Raw genomic sequence first — 13,398 nt, forward strand, 5'->3', positions numbered from 1 at the left:
CCGTTTCAAAATCACATTCTCTATCACATTCAACTGCACTTTAATCTAAGTTAATATTTTGATTATTAATTGAGATTCTTTTAAAATTTTGAAAGATTTGTTTTTAGAATTGTAACTTCTTGCAGTAATATTTAAATATTTATAGAACGAGCTATCGGAACACTCATCTACAGTGATCGAAAGTCCCTTTGTCTTTAGTTATTTGTCGAATTTCAGAAACAATATAATCTTTGTGAGTCACTATTACTTATTTAAATTGAAATTATGAAAAATTTTAAGCAATTTAATAAATTTAAATATATATGACCATTTATTCGTTTTATTCGATTATTCTTCATAAAATTGTTCGAATTATTCGTTATTCGAAAATGGCCATTTTTAAATTGTTCGAATAATTATTCGTAAGAAATTATTCGATTAATCGAACGATCATTAGTCGAATGAATACCCTACTAATTATAGACCAATCGTCACAAAATTTAGTGGGATGAATTGCGAATATATGAAACATATTTGTGTTGAATTTTGTTTGGATACTGACATATTTCAGAGATTTATGTATATTAATGACATTTTCGAGAATGTTGCTTATATGGGAGCTATGGAATATTGTTGACCGATCGTCACGAAATTTGGTACTATTTTTTTAAAAGGAATTTATTGGCAATCTTAAAGGATATTAAAGGATAAACACTTTAATGGGCATTTTTACATCTTTTGATCCTTACAGGATAAAATAAAGATAATACAAAATATTTTGCATCTCTTCTTGTTCCTTTGACATACAATTTGTCATTGTTGGAATAGCAGGAGTATTTTTAAATATTTTTTGAAAAATGTACTTCTTTGAAACTTTGAAGTCCTTAAAAAAGGACACAGAATCACGAAAAGAAAAACTGAAAACAGAGTTTTTCTCCATTATGTCTAACGAATTTTTTCTCTATTTTTCGGACAGTGTATCCAATGAAACTATCTTTAATTCATATACTGAATATTTCCCATATCTGATATCTTTCATCTTACTGCAGAATATGCATTTAAAGGTGTTCGTGATGTTTCAGGTATTAACATATTAGGTGGGCACTAACATGGATTGCTAAAATACATTTTGTTTTAAGAAAATCTTTGCATTCAAAACCCACAAATTATTTGTTATTCAACATTTTAAAAATCTGCTAAAATAAAATTTTACACACGGTCTGCTATTAGTCATATAGTCCTAATACAATATTATAATATAATATTTGTTGTTGTATTTGAAACAAAAAAAGGATTATTTTATGCCATAACAATAAACATAGTTCAACTTTTTTTTTGAAACACAACAAAAATTTGATTAAACTATCAAATATATTAGGAAATTGTGACAATATGACTAAAGTGTCCCTACTAAACAATTACATATTACTTATACGTAGTGTATGTTATTACTTTTATCTTTATTTAAAAAAGCATTACAAGATAAATGCAAACAAATTATAATTTAACATTATTTTGTCCTAAAAATAAAAAATTAAGTTCCCAGAAGTCATCATATTTCTAAGATTAACCCTAATCTAAAAAAAACCTGTTCAAAAAACATCAACTAGTTATTTTTAGTAGCAGACACTCTAACAGAAAACTTCAGAATACCAAATGCAAAACGAATCAATGGCTGTGAATTTTGAGCAGCTATAAAGTGAGGGCAATAGAAAACACACTTTTTTTTGTTGAGTTTTGCTACTACCTAGACTTCATTGAAGTGTTACACACTTTTACAAAAATTTGCACAACCCCATCAATGCATATTCAAAGTAAAGTCAAAGACATTCTAGTTGGATCTACTTAAAAACGATTTATTTATTAAAGTGTTTTATTTAATTTAAAATTATTCTTAAGCACATTTAACAAATTAATCTTTAACATATTGATAAAACAATTTATATTGATTCGTTTGATTGATATGGTAATCCATGTCATTTAAGTGTTGAATAATTGTATGTGCATGTTTTTTATTTGTACTTCGACGGCAATAATATAATATTGCTGGCTTACAATTTATATGTCATTGTCTTTAGTGCAGCATTAAGGTGGCAATGAAGAAGATTGATATGAGGGACTAGTTGGCTGTAAGAAGTCACTATATACAAAAGAGTTTTTTTTATTTTTATTTGGCCATAATCGGTTAAAAAAAATCGATCAAAATAAAAAAATAAATAAACATAAATATCTCTTGAACTAAAAAAGATAACTTACATACAGTGGTTGACAAAACAATGGAAACTTTTCAAAATATTCCATATGTAGCCCAAAATTTAAAATATTTTTTTAAAATAAAATTTTTTTTTAGTATTTTACTTGTATAGTTTTATTTATATAAATTAACTGAAAAACAAACAACATAATTAATTATATTCTGCAAAACGGGAACAAAATTAAAAATATTCACTATTTCGCTACTGACAAAACAATGGAAGCTTTTAAACTTCTGCAAGAAAGAAGTGTAAAACGAAAATAATATTTAAAAGAACAATGTAAAAAGCATCCTGTTTACAGTTATTTTATTTTTAAATTCTGGTAATTTTTCACAATTTCTTTTTCTAAGTTTTTCGATTAATTGCTTTTTTTCAAAGTTAACGAAAATGTCTAAAGTTAAGATTTGTGAAGACTTAAAAAATAAAACATTTAACGATTTTAAAGCTGGTTTAAAACAAAAAATATCTCTGACAAATATTCAATAAATAAATAGCAGTTTCAAAAATTATAAAGAAATTTCATGAGACCGGTTCTGTAAAAACTCAACATTTAGGTGGAAGACCTTGTAAGACTACTCCTAGACAAGATAATTTAATAGCGAGAGAAATTCAAGAAATTCCCAAAAATAACTCCTCGAGAGGTTGTTAATAGCCTAAAATTAGAAATGAGTACCCGAACAGTTACTCCAAGGGCAAATGAGGATGGTCTTGGTTGCTATCGTCCTGTGAAAAAACCATTCAAAAAAAAAAGAACCGTTCTGCTCGTCTACAATTTGCCAGGGAATACTGTCCTCTTTTGCGACGAAAATATGCCCCTAGTTTGGAGATTCCAACACGACAACGACCCGAAACACACCTCTAGGGTTTGAAGTGGCCTGCCCAATCGTTAGATCTCAATCCCATAGAAAATCAATGGGAAGTTGTAGATCGTAAAATAAGGACCCAAAATTACACCAGGAAGAAAGATATATCGGAGGCGGTTATAAGTGAATGGCAAAATATTTCAAAGGAGACCATTGACTCTTTAGTTGGTTCAATGCATCGTCGATGTGTAGCAGTTATAAAAAATAAGGGATACCCAACAAAATATTGAGTTATTGCAAAGTTTAGACCATATTTGTTAAAATAATACCTAAGTTTCCATTGTTTTGTCAATGCCGTAATAAAGAAATCTTTTAATTTTGTTTTCTCATTTTTAGAATTTATTTAATTATGTCCTTTGTTTTTTGTTAAATTAAGTTAATAAAAGTATACAAATAAAATACTACAAAAATTTTAAAATTTTTTAAAAAATTATTTCAGATTTTAGGCCGCTAATGAAATATTTGGAAAAGTTTCCATTGTTTTGTCAACCACTGTATATATGCTCCTTTTTTGTAGAACTTCCCAAAGACTATTAAAATTTCAGCTCATTCGGAAATTTTCATCAAATGTTTTCGTGGAATATTTGAATCCTTAAATGTCTTTTTTGAGACGATTTTTTTTGATTTTCTCGAAATAGGGGTCAAATTGACCCCTAAAGAGAGGAGCTAGAGGGTTAGGATCTTCCACAAAAATGATCCTCATAAAATTTCACTATATAACTCTGACAATAAGAATTCTCTCAGACATAAACTTATAGCATTTTTTTCGTTTAGTATAATGCTGCCTTCGTTCAAAAAATGAAAACTTTGACCCACTGTAAAAAAACTCAGACCAGCTGGACCGTATTCTTTAAAAATTATCTATTCAATTATAGGTTCGCTAATCTGTTCCAAAAATGCTGTGGGACAGTGTAATTTAAACTTTAAACCAAGAAAAAATATTTAATGAAAAAGTAATGATTCCGGGCGTATGAGTATTTTATTAATTTTTGATGAGTTACATATTGCTCATACGTACAGATATTTTAATTTGTTACTGCGATTGGAAAGCATTGTAAATAAAAATGTACATATGAAGCTAAGTTTTCAAAAAATCAAATTTTTAAATGGAATTTATGAATCCAGAGTGATTTAGAGGGTTTTTAACATAACCATCTCGTGTGTAAGAAAAAAATTTTAATCTATAAAATAATTCTGTTTATAAATGTAACAACATTTAAATTAATCCATTAATATATTATTATCGTTTACTTTGCTTACAAAAATTACTTCTTGTTATCTTCATTTTTTAAAAGTAAATCCATTAAAATTCTATTAGCATTAATTTATAATTCCTTATGTAGGGTGCCTGTGTAGTGAAAGATAAAAAACGAAACACAACAAATAAATGTCACTGATTTCTGCTGTGTGCAAGCACACAATCTACATACAGTGTGTACTTAAACTATTTAACTATGCAAACAAGATAATGTCACAGTTGAAGGACATCTGGATATTATTAATGCATTCTCCAACCTACCAAGCTACGAATAAGATAGTGTAAATAAAAAGAGAGAAAATAAAAGTTGGTAAGAAATAAAAATGTCATATTAATTGATATGTTGCCTGATTGAATTTGAAATATGTGTATTTACAAACAGTGACATACTTGCATGTTTGTAGCATGCTGCATATGCATACTTTGTGGCTCAAATGAGTTTGTGCAATATCTAGTGAATTTATTGGTGTTTTACTGATTTAAAAGTAGTACAGACATATTGTTGGAAGAATAAAGGAAAATTAATAAAGAAAATCAATGCTAAATTTCAATAAAAATAAAAAATTTAAATAGTGTTGAGGCAAGCCAATAAATATTAGTTTTCTCTATTGATCTGAAATGGTCTTAACTCTTTCAGCCACTCTTTTTTGTGTATAAGTATAAAATCAAAACAATTCTATATTTATTTTATTCAAGGTTAGTTTATTATAAAAAGTAAGAAAATTATATCAAAACATGATAAATCCAGCTCATTCCAAGGGTTTTTGTGGAGTGAAGTGGTTAGTATACTAACCACCATTAAAAATAACTATTTTGGTTTCGTTTAAAATTTTTTTTAAATCGATTATTTTTGACTAAATTTTCTGACCAAACAACCGAATTATCAAAGTAACACTGAATTCGATGAACGATAAACACACTGTGCTTTATTTATTGAATGTGTGAAAGACCCCTTTCACACTAGGCAATTTATTTGCGCAATTCTCTTGTGTTTGTAGATGACAGAGACTTGCGTAACTAAATTGCCTAGTGTGAAAGGGGTCTAGGCAATTTAGTTTCGCAAGTCTCTTTCCCAACAACAAAACAGCATGTAAAATTTTCTTCTCCTTAACCCGACATTATCGCTGGCATCAACAAACATAAGAGACTTATGCAGCTAAATTGCCTAGTGTGAAAGGGGTCAAAGTCTCTTAAAAACTGATTTTTACAATATTTTCAAATTAATATATTTATCTAACCAGAGCACCCTGAAGGCAAAGTTTTGCAAAAAATCATAAACGATGACTTCAAAAAATGTAATTGTTTAGCAAAATGGCTATAGATGACAATAAACTATGTTTTAAATACTATAGAAAATGTGGTTAGTATACTGACCACCCAACCGCAAAGAGTTAAAAATATTGGCATATTACTCGGTATTTATAAATTTATCCACGTTTTCCAATCCTGCCATTAAAGATGTTATAGTTACTACTATTACCTTTTTGGACGAGGTGGCCTACTTACGTTTAAAATCGGGCTTGTCATGGGATACTTTTCCTGTTTTCTTTAATTATTTTTTTACAGGAGCCGAATACCATTCCGCAGGCCGAAGTTCTGGAAAGTTGAGTGGATATATCTCCCGAGGTACAAAAGTGACATTATTGTTTGAATACCACCACTTTTTCTATAGTGGAGTGATGCCAAATCGGGCCAGAAATATGAATTCTTTGCTGTCTTAATAAAGGTAAAATCCGTTTTTGTATATATTTCTGTGTTTGTCGTGCCTGATAACATTTTACCTCAATTTTTTCGCCCGTTCTTTTGCTTCTAAGTTCTTTATCGTATTGCGATCTGAAACTTTCTGAACTTTATAAGATTTCAACCCAGCATTAGCTTTGGCTCAGTACACGAATAAGAGCATTTAGGCATTGTTAAGTGCATTTCGAAAGAGTAGTTCGACTTCTTTTGCCCTACCAATATCTGTTAGACTTGGTTCTTCCTGAATCAGGATTCCTTTCAATGACCAAGTCTTTCTTATACTGTTTTATGGCATTGGAAACAGTGTGACGCTTAACCTTCAGATCTTTTGCTATTTTTTTGGAAAGTTTATATTGGATTTTTAATTTTTTGTTCACGTACTTCTTTTTCGGTGACCAAGGATAAGCTGTGGCTAGAATAGTTTTTTTGACTCACTCTTTAATACGAGAATGGGTCAATAAGTCCGTGACTTCTGGAATTTCCCAGCTCTTAACAAAAATGGCAACACTGCTCCTGTCAACAGGCAGCTGTGAGTTTACTTGTATCAAAACTTGTACTACCTGCTTTATTTTGTTTGCCAAGAGACTACCTCATTATTGGAGGAGAAAGTGGAAAAAAGTAAATTTCGTCTGCTTTAAAAATTATTTTTTTTGCGGAAAAACCATCAGTCAAATGAAGGCTAAGCTTGGAAAGTACTATGGAAGCTTGCATCGTCAATTTCAATGGTAAAAAGAGAGTTTTACTGAATTTTGTTGTATCAGTGCAAGCACGGAAGATGCCGAATGTACTGGATGCCCAGATGATGTCTCTACAGGTACCGTGAAATAAGTCCCAAATGAAATAACTCCCCACGAAAAGATGAAATAACACCCAACAAATTTTTCATACAACTTAGGACTTATTTCATTATGAAACAACTCCTAACGCATAGGGAGTTATTTCATAATTTTTTGTTGGGAGTTATTTCATAATGCAATAACTTCCAATGAAACAACTCCCAATGAAATTTTTGTTGGGTTTTATTTCATTTTATTTTGGGAATTAGGAGTTATTTCACTGTACTGGGAGTTATTTAATTTTTGTTGGGTTCTACTTTGCAAAACCAGAACCCATAAATATCAAAAACTGGTTTCACTCAGAAAAGTTTTTTGCATTGCATTTTTGCGCAAAGATTTTCTCCTCGCTCAGAAAAGATTATTTTTACATCGTCGGCCTTTGTCAGGTTGCAACGATTTCTTAATCTGGTGCGAAATGAAAATCGGCTTTCTGAAATATTATAAAACCTTTCTGCAATGAAAGAAATCTTTTCTGAGCGAAGCCAGATTTTGATACACCACAGAGGAGAAAACCTTAGCGTCCGGCCGAAGGCCGGCAATGCAAATCAAATTTTCTGAGTGAAGCCAGTTTTTGACACATCCCAGAGGAGTAAAACTTTGCGCTACACCATAGGCTTTGGATTTCCCTTAGGATTGGGAATTATTTCTTTTCTATTGGGATTTATTAATCTTAAGATTGTTCAATAAAATTTAGCTCCTATTTAACGAAAAAATATTAGGACGTGACCATTTTACAGACATATTTTTTTAAATACTAACGTTATATTTATATTAAATTAGCTCAAAATATGTATGTGAATAGTAGAGTAGTTAATTTTTGGTTAAGTTATTCAGTATTTGGATTGAATTATAAATATAAATGTTGCAACATGAGCTAAAGCACCCATTTAATGTATTTGGTGTTTGAAATCAAAATGCATTTATCAAAAGTTGACTGTCAAAAATGTAACCTTACATTAAACAATCAATATAGTTTGTCATGAATTTATGTATGTTAAAGGTCGAAAGTGCAAACTATGGACTTCATACATAAAACAATTATACATAAATAATACATCAATCATATATTAAATATTATATAACCTTCTGGTTGCATAAGAGAATTTACTAACTACTCATTCAAATATAGAAGGGTTTTTATTTATTGATACATATGAGGAAAATCAAAAAAGTTGGAGAAACGTGTAACGAAATTAAAATAACACAGTGCAACAGTGAAAAAAACACACGATCATGACTATATAGGTTCGACTCTACCACCAAAGGGTGGTAAAACCCTATACTCAGTTTGTCCATTTTGGTGACCGATTTTTTTGGGCCCCCAAAGTTTCTGAAAATCACTTGGGCCTCTAAAAAAGGTGTCATTAGTTTTTGGTTAACAGCTAATTCAGACTTTGTGATACGGCTTAACTTTATTGGCAATAATATAGCTAAGATTCCGCTAAATAATTGTGGTTGCAATTTTTTTTCCAAAAAATAGCTTTTTCGTTCACTTTTGTTGAAAAAATATAAGAAGAAAATTTTTTTTTTTTACTTTTTTTAGAATAACTTCCAGGGTCTCCTAATTTTTCACTAACAATATTTAGCAAAGTTGTAGCTACGGTAAAGTTGAACAACTCTTGAGAACATATCAATGCATTCTGAACGTGTCTAGTCACTCTAAATAGCACATAAAGATCACTTTGTACCTTAACAATTTTAGTTTTTACTATTTATTTACGACCTCAATGTCACACATTTAAAAAAAAATCGCCAAAAAGCCATTTATGATCCGAATGAGCTGAAATTTAAAATGTAGATGGTCATTGAGAAGGCCTACAAAAATATGCTTTTATGTAGGTATCTCTTTTAGTTAAAGAGATATTTAAGTTTAATTTTTTTTTTAAATTTTGATCGATCTTTTTTTGTATTTTATATATGATGGGCCTACGAAAGGTCGAAATTTGTTTTTTATATACGACGTATATTTGCGATAAAATTCTAAAGAAAATAAAATAAACCTGATAACAATTATTTCGTCCCTATAAAAAGTTACACGCATCCAAAATTGAATCATCTTTTTATATATTTCAACTTTGTATGCGTGTGTTTTTTAAGTTTTTTCCCAAAAAAGTCCCCATATTGTTTCTTTTATAAAAAACTAATTTTCTTCGTGGCTATATACATTTTTGTATGATGTGGAAAGAGAACTTAATGCAAAAACGCATAAAGTAAAATTTGACTAACTTAAGCGGACATTGTACATCCCTATCCAAACTTGGCCAATTTTGAAACAAAATTTTAGGTTTGAGTAAAAAATTCTAAAAACGCAAAGCACCGATCCTCAAAAGTTCTTCATATTTGTATAGCCCTATATAGCCATTGACTTAAGAACATTTAGATCTATATTACTTCCACATTTTATTGTGATGTCTGTAACTGTTCAAATTTTACATTAATTAAAAGTTTTTATTTTTCTTGATGGAAAATCACCATTTTAATAGTTAGTTAGTTTTTAATGTAAAATACGTCCGAAAAAACACAAAATTTATTCATTTCACTAAAATGTCAATCTCCAAGTCATAAGGTTTCCATCGATATCAAAACCTTATATAAAAAGCTTATATTTACTCTTCAGAAGCTCCACAAACCTTGCCCACTTTCAAAAAGTTTGATGTTTTTTCATATCTTGCATCAAGCCGGTCTTGCGTGATCAAGATTGGATAAAGTGATGCGCCCGGATCATACCGATAATGTTTGCCCATTCTTCGTTATTCCAGCACAATAGAGAAGTATACACTCGATTTTTAACAAAAAATTTTTGTTTTAGAGTCAAAAAATAGTAAAAAAATTGAAAAATTAGGAGTCCCTGGAAGTTATTCTAAAAAAAGTAAAAAAAAAATTTTCCTATATTTTTTCAACAAAAGTGCACGAAAAAGCTATTTTTTGGAAACTAATTTTAACAAAATTTATTTGGCGGACTCTTAGCTATATTATAGCCACATAAAGTTAAGCCTTATCACAAAGTCTGAATTAGCTGTTAACCAAAAACTGATGACACCTTTTTTAGAGGCCCCACTGATTTTCAGAAACTTTGGGGGCCCATAAAAAAAATTGGTCACCAAAATGGACAAACTGAGTATAGGGTTTTACTACCCTTTGGTAGTAGAGTCGAACCTATACTGTTATGGTCTTGTGTTTTTCCAAAAGTCTTCATTTGTTGCATAGTGTGTCAGTAAAACATGTCGGTATATACCATATCAAAAAACATGCGAAATCGAAATTTTAGATTACTAATTCTTCATCTGTTAAATATATGATCATGTGGTTGTTAAACGGTTTAATCTTACAAGTTTTTGTCTTATTTGATATATGTTCTCATAGTATTTAACATACAGATGTGCTAGACTTTGGACTCTTTTATATTCTACACATATCATATTGCGTCAATTTTCGGAGCATGACTTAAAAATTTGACAGTTTTTCAAATGTTCAGCTTTTATTTCGAAAGATTTGTACAATATAAATTTATTCAAAGTATTGGCAATTTTTAGCTAAGACCTTTTCCCATTTTTTCTGGCAACATATGGATTCCGAGCCATAAGAACTGCTCATCTTTCAAGCCAATATTAGATGCTCTATTTTAAAGTGAAGTTTATCACATAGAGAGAGCGTTCTGCATCGATCGAAGCAAATAGTAGCCGGACGAGGCACGTTCTGGACTATAAAGCGGTGAGACAAAACTACAAAACCACTTCATTCTAAATACTTTTCAACACGTATAGCTACATGTGGCCGAACTTTTTCATGATGAATTATTACGGTTTTATGTCATGTCTGTGCAGTTATCAGTTGCATTCAGTGCAGTTTACCTGTGATGGTCTGCTCAGATTTCAGCAGCTCATAATATACATAATCCTTTTTGCTTCCACCTTAATGCCATAGTATTTGGCTTTGGTGTCGATTCGACACCATCCTTGGATGGCAGGTATTCACATACCATTTTTTACGCTTCGGGTTATCGTAATGGATCCAAACACGGTTTCAAACACTGCAAAATCGTCTTTCAAGGTCTCTCGGTTTCATTTTGTATGGCATCCAATTTCCCTGTTTTTGTATGAATTCAGCTGCTCGTAAATATTTCAAAATTGCTGCTTGAGTAGCTCCCAATGGCTTTGCAAGCTCTCGTTGAGTTTTACTATAATCTTCATGAAGTAATGCCTCCAATTCTTGGTCATAAATTTTTTTCTTTCGTGTCAAAATCAACTTCTGAACCGCACAAACCATCTCTCGCACGTTGAGACCGATGTAACACAATCACCGTAAGCTTTGGTAAATAATCGGTGTTCTTCAGTGTCACTTTTTTATCAAGTTAAAAAAGTAAAGCCAAACTTCCCGCATATGACGCTTTGTTGGTACAAAATTTGACAAAATTTTTTTTGTTTACCCTATAATCATAGAGAATAGCATCACGGCGAATAAGAAGACTGATAAGCAATGTTGGTTTCCGTTCTTTATTTAAAGCAATCTTAATTAGTTACACCAAGAACATTTACAGCTGTGGCAATGACGTTCTTATAACTAATGGAAAAAAATGTATTTTGTACGGTACATACAGGATCACATTCGTAAGGGACGATACATAGCTTTGTTTTGATTCATGCAATGCAAGTCGTCATCAGATTATATCGGACTTACTGTATTTGGATCGGGTATCTGTATTGGTCGAAAGATTCTGGATTCTATGCTTTTAGCCCGAAGACTATTGTAGAGCAGTCAGTGGGAAAACAGTCAACTCGAAGGTTATTGAGAGAAAGTCGACCCGAAGACCACTGCGTATATAATAAACCCGAAGTCAACTAAAGTAACAGTCCAGCGGAACACCACAGAGGGAATTGCCAGTCCCAAGACTACAGAGTAAACACTGAGGGAACAATCAAACCAAAGGATTCCTGAGTGAACTGTCGGCTCCGAAGACCACTGCGAAGATAATAAACATGAAGGTAGCATAAGGGGTAAAATTGGAAGTAAAATATTTTATGGTTGACACAAGAACAAAATACAATGATTAAACAATAGACTTATGTAGGTTTTTTGTCTCTCAGTTACGGTTCTAACCATAGAGAATATACATAGAGCGGAAACTCTCCTGTCAAAGACCTAACTCAGTTGTCAGAAACCTAAGTGGTGAGAATGTATTAGTAGAAAAAAATATGTGAAAACGTTTTTTGTTTAAGTTGTTTTCTAGTTTCCGCTCTATGTTTCTCTATGACTATAATGTTCAATAACTAAATAGGAATAAGTAAGTTAATATAAACAAAAACCGCCTTTAAAAGATACCCCATCTATTGTAAATTCCGAATAATTAAGTCGTATACCCAATATTTCAACAAATTGTAGATTTTCCACCAAAATCTAAAATGTTAACAGAATATAAGGCTTTTTCATCATTTCTTATAAGAGTGCGTATGATTAATATTAATTACTGTATTAGTTTACATATTTAAATACAACTTTCTCAGTTGGACAAATAAAAAGACAATGGTTTTTCTTGATATACCTAAAGACTCTAAACCAAAGTTTCAAATAAAAAAATCTATTACTTTCATATAAAACTACTGAGCTTTTTAATGACAAAGTGAACAAATATTTTGTTATTTATCCAATCTGTATATAGAATTTGCATCATAAGAAACAAATTTTAAATATAGTTTTAATCAAATTTGATGTTTCTCATATATTAACTTTTAAATTTTTTAAAAATTCAAACTGATTTATATTTGTATGTTTGATTTTTTATTGTCATTTGGTATGTATTATATACACATACTTATATGTATGTCTGTAAAAGTATGCAATACATAAACTAAAAAATTAATTTATAGAGTATAAATATTGTCTGTATATTTCAATATATACAAAATTTAAATGAAATCGAAATTTTAATTGCTTCAATGGTAAATATGTTTTATTATTTATAATGATCTCTTCGTAATATAAACACAATAATAATAAATAATTAAAAGAAGGAGAATAAACAAAAATCAAGAATAAATTGAAATAGAAATAAAACCAAGAAAAGGAAAAATGTAGAGACAATTCATTAAGATTGGTATAAGCTAGATTTGTTTCAGAAGGAAGTATGTAGCATAAAAGAGGTATAAAAGTCTGCGGTTATTTCAATCATTACCCTACTAAGAATTTGACAGCTAACAGTTTAGGGTTAGTGAAAATAAAGCATTACACGAGAGAATAATGCGTTTTTTTGCTGAACAATATTTGAAAAATAATGAATGATAGGAGGTTACAGTATGGACCAAATCATCTCAAGCGATGAAGAATATATTTTGTTTCACGGTTTTGTTAATTATCAAAATTACCGCATTTTGTATTCAATCGAAAGATTATGCTTTAGTGAGTAGTTAGTAAAACTATTAAAAAATGCCGAAAAATAAAATACCACCACTTACACATTTTTTATAAAAACA

This window comes from Calliphora vicina, chromosome 1, assembly GCF_958450345.1.
Source record: "Calliphora vicina chromosome 1, idCalVici1.1, whole genome shotgun sequence".
Classification (NCBI taxonomy): Eukaryota; Metazoa; Arthropoda; class Insecta; order Diptera; family Calliphoridae; genus Calliphora; species Calliphora vicina.